General features: G+C 43.5%; 1 pseudogene across 1 annotated transcript; it reads left to right on the forward strand.

Moving 5' to 3' along the window:
• Positions 1-7,596: 7,596 nt before the first annotated feature.
• On the forward strand, positions 7,597-9,541 carry LOC306646466 (atypical chemokine receptor 3-like; annotated as a pseudogene). The gene is made up of 2 exons: positions 7,597-7,606; positions 8,173-9,541. The product of its transcript is annotated as an atypical chemokine receptor 3-like (transcript).
• Positions 9,542-9,880: the final 339 nt, after the last annotated feature.

Genomic DNA, 9,880 nt, shown 5'->3' on the forward strand with positions numbered 1-9,880 from the left:
TTCATTGTGGGAAAATGTCAAGTAAGATAAGATATTACCAGATGGCGCCTGTTGGCTAAATGCCCAAATCCTTCTTCTGTTATCTATGCCCTTGAAACTCCCTCCTTTATTCTTAGTAAGTTTGTAAAGGGTATAAAAATTGCTGGTGAATTCAATAAACTTGTCAGCAACCTAACACTGACCTGAGTCTGTGTGGTTGCTGTCCATCGCCGACGCTGCGCCGCCTAATCTCTCGGGGCTTTTACATTTCAGGCCATCAAGGACCCCTGGACTCTGCTGCTTGGGCTGGTCCCCGGCAGTTTGGCGCCCGAACAGGGACCTGATTGGTAAGTGTCTTATTCTTTTCTTTTCTTTTTTTCAGGCGGTTGGCAGCTAGGATACTGCCCGGGGAGCCGCGGTCCCCTCAGTAACAGAGACTGAGAAAGAAAGGGCAGGGATTGGAAAAAATGGGTAATACAGCATCTAAGGAGAGAACTTTATTTCTTGATATAGCAAAGCATTTATTAAAGAAAAGAGGTGTTACAGTAAGTTCTTCACAGTTACAAGGCCTTTGATTTTATGTTATTTGTTTTTGTGTCTGATGTCATGTTTTGTCTGTATCAAACTGAGCGCTCCTAAAATTAAAATTTAAAAATGGATCCAAATACTTTTATTCACGTGATTTAAAAGGGTTCAATTTAAGTTGGGTAAACTAATAAAAGTGAAATGTCTTCAGAAATAATTCGCAAGTCTCTAAGTAGTCAAACTAATGCAATGTTGATGTTAAACAATGTCTAATATCAATTGTTTCTAGGACTTTTCTTCAGCAGGAAAGAGACAGCAAATACTGTTCAGGACACTTGTCTGATATCTTGGTTTTTGCAGAATAAGTAAATTAAATTTAACATGTATAGGACTACTCAAATGTGTTTGTAAAGACATCTGATTAATTTGCAAAGTTAAAATGCTAATTGTTAAATAACATTAAGTACTTTTAACTCCTTAAATTCCATGGGGTATCATACCTAAACATTATTGGTGTTTTCATAGGTTGGTAAACTAAAAAGTGTTTAAAATTACTTTGTGTCACTACTAAAAACAAGGTTATTAAGAGTTATGTCCTAACAGGTAAAACCCCAACCAGGAGGATAAGCGTTCCATCTGCTTCCTTATCACTGCCCCTGCTCCCCCTCCAGGTCTGCAAAGCTCCAAGGAGCTCTTAGGTTTGGAATTAGAGTTACCATCTCCCCTCTCACTGTATTTCAGTTAGAGTACTATAAACAACAAGGTATTTTATCTTGCTAAAATGGAGTAATTTATCTAAATTCAAAAATTTCATGAGAGTTGTCTCAGAATGTGAACAAAAAGGTGTCGACAGAAAGTCCGTGTAAGGAAAGAGAAAATAAAGGGTTCTGGGTATGGATATATATTTAGTAGAAGGAAAAAGGAAATGTTTTTGGGTAAGAAAGTGATTGTGTGATGACATGAGGGTCTAAGTAAGTGCTAAGAAAGTCTGTGTAAGTGAAGAGAAAGTTTGAGCAAGTTTGTGTGTAACTAAGTTGGTTACAAGTATGTGAGACAATCGGTTAAAGCTATTTAAGGTTTTTCCTAAGGTAAAATGCTAATGTTCTGATATAAACTGAAGTCTAATCTATATGGTAAAATAATATGGTAAAATAACAAGGATTTGAAACACTAATTTTCTCTTAACTTTGTGTCTATTAAGTTTTATTCTTTAAAACAATTAGTCTTAAAGATTGGGGTGTATACAATTGTGGTTAAACAACTGTTGTAGAGTGTTGTGCTGTGTTGCAGAGTCTACATTTTTCTTTAGAGGCTAAATTTGGTAAGATAAAAGTGTCAAGATAATTGTGAAATGGTCACTAGTTGCATATTAAATGTGTTCATATTTTCCAGGTATACAAGTTTTTAAAGCAGGGAATTTATCAAGCGCTGCTATTCTCCAGAATAAACTTGTCTGTAATGGTAATTTTAAACTTAAGGAGTACATTTTATTGGGGATTTATTTTTATCATTTATTGTTCTATTATGGGACCTATTAACTATTTAATGATATTTAAGGAAGAAGCAAAGATCAACATCAGAATTAGAACACTTAAGATCTGTAAAGAGCCACGCCTTACCTGAGATAAGGCTGTGCCTTCCACCTTACTGCATGTTAGAGTGACTCCAAAATAAGTCAGACTTCAGCTTATTTAAAGTTATAGTCAAAAGATTGGTTTTTGTTATAAAATTACTATGATCTCAAATAGGGGATATAATGTGGTTCTCAGTCCAAATTCAAGATAGCTATTAAACAAGCTAAATATGTTTTTACTCTTGCTAATTTCATTTTGTAAAACTGTTGCTTGTTACTGTTTTACAGAAGTAGCTGCTTCAAGAACATACAACCTAGGTAACTTGTGATAATAAGCCATCACCTATAGAACAGATAGTGGTAACTTCCAGTACTAATGCAGACTCCAGTTAGATAAAAGGGTAAATAACTGTAAAGCTATGAACATTAAAGTTAAAGCCCAGTACTCTTACTTTATGACTGGTGAAACTGGCTTGCTGGATGATTAAGATCAAACTTAGAAATTGGAATTAAATACAGAGGCCAAGAAAACAAAAAACAAAAAAACAGTATCTTGCCCTCAATGTCAGCCTGAACCCAGGGAATAAGGGGACTTCTCTAAGGAGCACTGCAACTCTGGGTCACACAACCTCCTGATCAAGGAGATTGTTGAGACTAGAGGATGAAAAATCACTCAGTGCATCTGCTGCAGAGGAAAGTCATGGAAAAAGGGAGACATCCCTGATGCTTTCAAGGAAAGCCACGTCATCAAGGAGACCCTGCCTAACCAATGGCACTGGTAGAGCTAAGAAGGTGCTCTTAAGTTCTGTACGAGTGACCCCTGTGGGAACTCAGCTGACTCTTTAACAAGACAGGAACCAGGTCAATTTGACCAGCTTCATCTTAGACACCCAGCAAAACAGTTAAAACCCAAAATACAGTCATTTTTGGGCATTTAAAAGAAATAATAGTTAAATGTAACTTAAGATGTACACTTGTATTAGCCCACTGAATAAAGACTGAAAGCTACAAATGAAAGAAAGATTCTTCAGCAAATGTGCTTGATAACTATTAAGAGAAACTGCCAGAGTCAAAAGTTTTTAGTCAGTTTAAGACCTTCCTAAGATACACAGGTAAACTTAATCTATGTTTGCTAGTATGATTACCTAGCCCTAAGTAACAGAAGTATAGAGATCTCTACTAAACACAGGTTATATCAATAAAAGGATATTTTACAAAAATCAGATGACATTAAGTAGCTTAACTATATTTTCTGGGAACATCTATGACATTAAGAGTTAAATGTCGTGTGTACATTCCTGATAACCTGGACAATGTTAAAGTCCCCAAATGAAGGCCTTGTCCTCTCCAGCCTTTGTTAGGCCTAGTTATGGGAACAATTTCTCAGTTCTTCCACCTCCTGGTGAGAGATTAACTTCTGTCATTTTCATGATACTCAGTGGCATGTTTCAGATGCTGCAACATTTACTTTGTACTAGTCTCCTTTCAGTACTCATGTCTTTTTGTTCTTCTCTCATAGAAGCACCCACCCCCAGATGACCTTGCAGCATGCTCTTCCCCAACCAGGCTTCTTCCTGGGACCCCTCGATTGACCCGATTTTTAGAAAAGGAACTCCAAGCTGCTTGCCCCACGCCACCCACTTCCAGCTCGAAGAAGTCAGAGCGGTCATCGACCTTCTTCCCCAGCAGCATGGAGTTCCTAAGATTAGAGGGGGGAATGAAGCCAGAATTAAGAACAAGTAGTTAGTGTAGAAATAGGGGATTGGGTCAAATCGAGGAAATGAAGGCCATGAAATCTCCTAGTTACCTTCATCAGGGAAAGAGTAAGTGCTGTACAGGTATTAATGCTCAGGCAACAATATCAGTCCCTCCGCCAAGAAAATAACTTGGGAGAAAAGTATATAGAAACAGAAGTTCCATGAGATACTGATTTTTTGTCTTCCAGTTATCCTTCGACTCTTAACAAAGGTTTTTAAGGGCCTTCAAATTCAAAAAGGTCTTTTTGATCTTCAAAACAAAAAAGGGGGAACTGCGGGGGCGCCTAGCACATAAAACTCATGCCAGGGAAGTGTGCCTGGCGCATAAAGACCCATGCCAGAGGTTGGTAATCTTCCCTGGAAGACGATAGCAAGGACTCGTCATAAGTTGGGTGCTGCCAAGGCCTTCCCTGGAAGACGATAGCAAGGACTCGTCGTAAGTTGAGTAAAGCTGGAGCCCCTTCCTCAGAGTGTTAATCTCTCTTCCTTTTTTGTTTTTCACCAGAACTCACAATATTACGCGGATTAATCATGTTTAATAAAGTTCTTCGGTTGAAGGATGATGGGAACACAAACAGTTCATATGAGTTAACTCAATTCCAGTAAAATAAAGTTCATTTGTTTACACAAAGCACTAATATTCCTATAGGGAATGGTGGACATTCTGAAGCAATATGTCTTGTGATGTTTTTGTTAACTTTTACAAGACTCCCAGACATCTAGTTGCATATAAGTGATTCTCTTAGCTTCAGTGATCAACATATTTATTACATCTGGTTTCTTCTGCAAAGTAATGAGCCTCCCACAGAAATACATTATATTTAGTTCAAAAGAAAAGTTTTAGTTCTTTTAGATGAAGATTTTTTACTCTGAAGATAATAACTTGGTTCTTAATAGTATAATATGATTTAACATAGCATAGACATGTAATTATAGTCATGAAAAATTAATAACAAATTACTAGAAGTTATAATTAATCCTAGCAGTAAGAAATCAAATAAAAGTTAAACTTCAAGGAAAAACAAGTAGTATACAACAACTTGCTTTTGTAAGTTTCGAGTCAAGGATACTTCATTGTGGGAAAATGTCAAGTAAGATAAGATATTACCAGATGGCGCCTGTTGGCTAAATGCCCAAATCCTTCTTCTGTTATCTATGCCCTTGAAACTCCCTCCTTTATTCTTAGTAAGTTTGTAAAGGGTATAAAAATTGCTGGTGAATTCAATAAACTTGTCAGCAACCTAACACTGACCTGAGTCTGTGTGGTTGCTGTCCATCGCCGACGCTGCGCCGCCTAATCTCTCGGGGCTTTTACATTTCAGGCCATCAAGGACCCCTGGACTCTGCTGCTTGGGCTGGTCCCCGGCACATGCCACCCCCACCCTCTGAGGGGAGAGAAGTGTGTGCCAGGGGGCGGCATGCTTGTACTAGAAATTCAGTGAAACTCCAGGCGCAGAGGGCAGAGGCAGGAGCCAAAGGGCTGGATCAGGGTCCCTGAATCCTTCCCATTACCTACCACTGCTCTGACCTGGATAATCGGTGTTGGCAGCTGCCAGATACAGGAGATGAGAGTCAGAGTTGATTTGGAGGATAATGGAGGGGCCTGGAAGGACATCCCTTGGCCCAGAAGAAGCCTCCTCTCTTCTGTGTCCCTGCCCCTGCCTGGAGATGTTCTCACTGAACTGCACCAGGGCTACCTTGTGTGGTGCCCTGGAGGGCAAGAGAGGCCCAGGCCAGAGAAGCGTTTCCCAGGTGTGAGAGAGTAGCAGGCTGGTTTCATACCCAAGTTTAGGCTGTGAAAGGCTCAGGGTCCTTCCTTTCTTTTTTGCTCTAGAACTTAAGGATGTCCCTGCCAAAGCCCCAGGCTGTGCCTGTGGGGGCAGAGAAGAGGCTAAAATCACTGCCAGCAGAGCACTCTCAGGTCCCTGTGGTTGTGGGACTGTCTTTTGTCCTCCATCAGACTCCTCTTCTTCCAGTGACTGTGAGGACAGATGAGATTTGGGGGATAAAATGCCTTTGACTAAGCTGTACTGCAAAGGTGTTCCATTTTAAGGAAATGGGAAGAAAGGCACAGGACAACTGCTTTAGGGGCTCTGCATTGGAGCCATGCAGAAGAGCAGAGGCAAGTCCATCTGGAGCCACAGGTGCAGAGTGAGAGTCAGCACAGGGCACTCGGTGGCCAAGGGGATGTGGCAGGAGTGGCTTCAAGGTAGTGTGGAGCTGGTTGGATGCCCTGAGTCCAGTCCGAGAGACTAGAAGCCTGTCTTCTGGAAAGCACCCTCTACAGCCCTGTTGGGCCCAAATACTTTTGGGGTCCTTGAAGTTATTTCTTAGGACAGGTTAATGTCTCCTGATTTGAGTTTGTTTGTCCTAACTCCATCTTGCCCTTTGGGTGCCCTCCTGTGCCTTCATGTCAGCTCCCACAAATTGGGGGTCACTGAGCTGTGGGTTCCTTCCTGGTTACAGGTCCAGTGATCCACACCATGGAGGAGCAGAGGGCATGGGGCTACCCTGGATGCCCAGACCTTCCATCAACATGGAGAACACTGAGGCTGAGTTAGGCCACCAGGAAAGGAGTGCATGGCAGCCTATGTCCCACACAGGAGCCACACGGGAGCCTCCCAGGCCTGTGACAGTCGCCTGTATTTGGAATTCAGGAGGGGACAGCCTTCTGAGCATTTTGAGACTGTGGAGGGACTTCTGGAAGGCAGCAGGAGTCATCGGTCCTCAGGAATTCTGTTCACACTTTCCTAAAGATGCCCTGTCCAGCTGCATGTCCTCTGTGGGCTTCTGGACCCTCTGTGGGGGTTTTATTATGCAGCCAGTAACAACTAGTTTGTAAAGTGGAAGAACCAGGTGAGGTTTTGCTTTTCTTCTAAAGGGGAGAAAGAACCTGATTGCTTCCCCCTGGCCAGTGGTGGGTGATGGCTCATTGAGCATCTGCTACTGACAGACTCTGGGCTAGGCCTTGTCCCTAAGGTAATGCTGAGGTGGGTGTTGCTATCTTAAGGCAGAAGATGCAGGCAGGGTAACCAGTGAGTCTTAAGTTGGACACTATTGGGTGGAGGAGTCAGAATTCCAACCTGGGAATGTCCCTACCTTGGTTTCTCAGTCAGTCGGCAAGTCCACCTGGCACCCACTGACTCTTGTCCTGGCTCCTGTGGGAGTTCCTGTGTGTAACCTGGACTCACTCTGAGTAGCCTGGCAGGTTAGCCTGACTCTTGGTCAGCCAGTGCCTGAGGCCAGTGACAGAACTGTCACCTACCTGGAGGAGAGGAGTGAGGGTTGGTGTCCCTGTCTTTCACTTTTCTCAGCATGCAGTGAGGTTTTGGTGGCCTTACACCAACCCAGAACCATAGCTTGGTGGGACTTCAGGGCTGTCAAGAGACAGAAGGACACTAGAGGACAGCTCCTGGAAGCTCTCACTGTATCTGTAAAGAGTCACTCCAAAAGTGGGGCTACCTATGGCCAAGCCCTTGCTGGCTGTGAAGGGCTGACCATGGAGCTGGGTTAGCAGGGAGAAGCTGGCAGATGTCTTCTCTCCAGAAAGACTGCAGGAGGTGATCTCTGTGCTTCAGGTCTTGGCACACACTCATGCAGCAGTTGAACAATAAAGGAATGGAAAACTAGGTGCAGGTCAGGGCCTGAGGCAACTGGATGGTGCCCACAGGTGACATTTCTCAGTCACCTTCATCTGTGCTTTTGGGGTGTGTTTGGACTGCAGGACATTGTACACATGATGACTGAGCTCCAAGTGGCCTCATGGCTGACAGTAAGGGGCCAAAGATGTAGGTTTGCACAGGAGTTTTGGAGAAAGATAATAAGTGCTGTCATGTTTTAAATGCAAATTGGGTTGAGGATTTGAAATGCTTTCATCTAGACACCAGAGCAGGATACTTGTAATTCAACATGCCAGGGCCAGACCAACCCCACCATTCTTGGGGGACCTACATAAATAGCTCCTGTTCCCTGCTGAGAAGGAGCAGGCCATCAACACTGTTGTGGCCAGGCTCAGCAGCCTGATGTTTCTTTGGCCCTGTACCATGTTGATTTTATACCCTGGGCATAGGCAGGCTGAAGGTGTCTTGAGAACACAGTCATGAAAAGATAGAAAACAAATGCAATTTCTGTCTTTGGGCACTGTGTGGACGAGTCTCTGGGTGTTTATTTTGTGTGACACTGTTCTCATGGGGTTGCTTTCTTTTCTACTTTCTTTGTGAGGACACCTCAGAAACTTAGGCAAAATAGCTGGGCCTTATCAGGACCCTGGAAAAGTGTTCTGACTGGAAGTTGAGTTTCCCTACTGAGTGTTTCTGACATCTCTCTGGCTCACTGCAGGTCATTCTCACTCCTGCCCACCATGGATCCTGAATCTCTTCAACTACATTGAGCCAGGGAACTTCTCTGTCTTCAGCTGGCCATGCAACACAGTGACTGCATCCTGGTGGACATGGTGTAGTGCCCCATCATGCCCCACAAGAGCATCCTTCTCTACATGCTTTCCTTCATCTACATCTTCATCTTCATGATCAGCACAATTGCCAACACTGTGGTGGTCTGGGTGAACATCCAGGCCAAGACCACGTGCTACGACACCCACTGCTACATCTTGAAACTTGCCATTGTGGACCTGTGGATGTTCCTCACCATCCAGGTCTGGGTGGTCAATCTGGTACAGCACAACCAGTGGCCCATGGGTGAGCTCACCTGAAAGGTCACACACCTCATCTTCTCCGTCAACGTCTTTGGCAGCATCTTCTTCCTCACCAGCATGAGCATGGACCACTACCTCTCCATCACCTACTTCACCAGCACCTCCAGCCGCAGGAAGAAGATGGTGCACCGCATCCTGTGTGTCTTGGTGTGGCTGCTCACCTTCTGTGTGTCTGTGCCCAACACCTACTACCTGAAGACCATCACATCTGCTTCCAACAATGAGAACTACTGCTGGTCCTTCTACCCCGAGCACAGTATCAAGAAATGGCTGATCGGTATGGAGCTGGTCTCTGTTGTCTTGGGTTTTGCCATCCCCTTCTCCATCATAGCTGTCTTCTACCTAATGCTCACCAGAGCCATCTTGGTGTCGGGCAACCAGGAGAAGCACTGTAGCTGGAGATCATCTTTTTCTTCATGATGGTCTCCTGGTGTGCTGGCTCCCCTATGAAGTGGTGGTGCTGCTGAACATCTTCTCCATCCTTCACTACCTCCCCTTCACCTGCCAGCTGGAGAGTGCTCTCTTCACAACACTGCATGCCACACAGTGCCTGTTGCTGGTACACTGTTGCGTCAATCCCATGCTCTACAGATTCATCAACCGCAGCTACCAGTACAAGCTGATGAAGGCCTTTGTCTTCAACTACTCTACCAAAACAGGCTTCAGCAAGGTCATTGACACTCCAGAGTGTCAGAGACAGAGTGCTTGGCACTGGAGCAGAACACCAAATGACTCGCTCTGCAGTGACCAGGGACAGGGAGTTTGTAAACTCGGCCTGGGGCCACATGGTTTCCAGAGGAGAGCAAGGGAGCTTTGGGTCTGAATGCCCAAGTGACACAAAGAAGAGAAGGTGTGATATTGTGCATCCTCCTCTCCTTCCATGCCACTGCAGCTGTTGCCCAGCTGTGCATTCTGACACTTCTGCAAAGGCAGAGCTGTGCTGTGCAGCCAGCACTGTGTGTCAAAGCCAGCTTCAGGAGAGACTTGCCTGTACAATAGAAGATACTGCGCTTCCTGAAATTTTTATATGGTGATTTTATTCAAGTTTTAAGACTTTATTTTCTTACTATTGGCATACTTTATAAATGTATTTGAAAGTTAATTATATTTTAAATATCCTAAGGGAGGTATAATGCTAACATACTCAGATGGTAGTACTTTTAAGGTTAGTTTGAATTCAGTTTTGACTAAGGATAACATTAATTGTCAGCTGATTAAAATTATATATATAAATAAAAGTTACAGATATATGCCGGTCATGGCTGAAATGTTTTAATTACAATAGTTTTATATCTGTGTGGTGTGTTGTACCAGCTCAGGATATAGAACAAA

This window comes from Sciurus vulgaris, assembly GCF_902686455.1.
Source record: "Sciurus vulgaris genome assembly, chromosome: 16".
In the NCBI taxonomy this organism is placed as follows: Eukaryota; Metazoa; Chordata; class Mammalia; order Rodentia; family Sciuridae; genus Sciurus; species Sciurus vulgaris.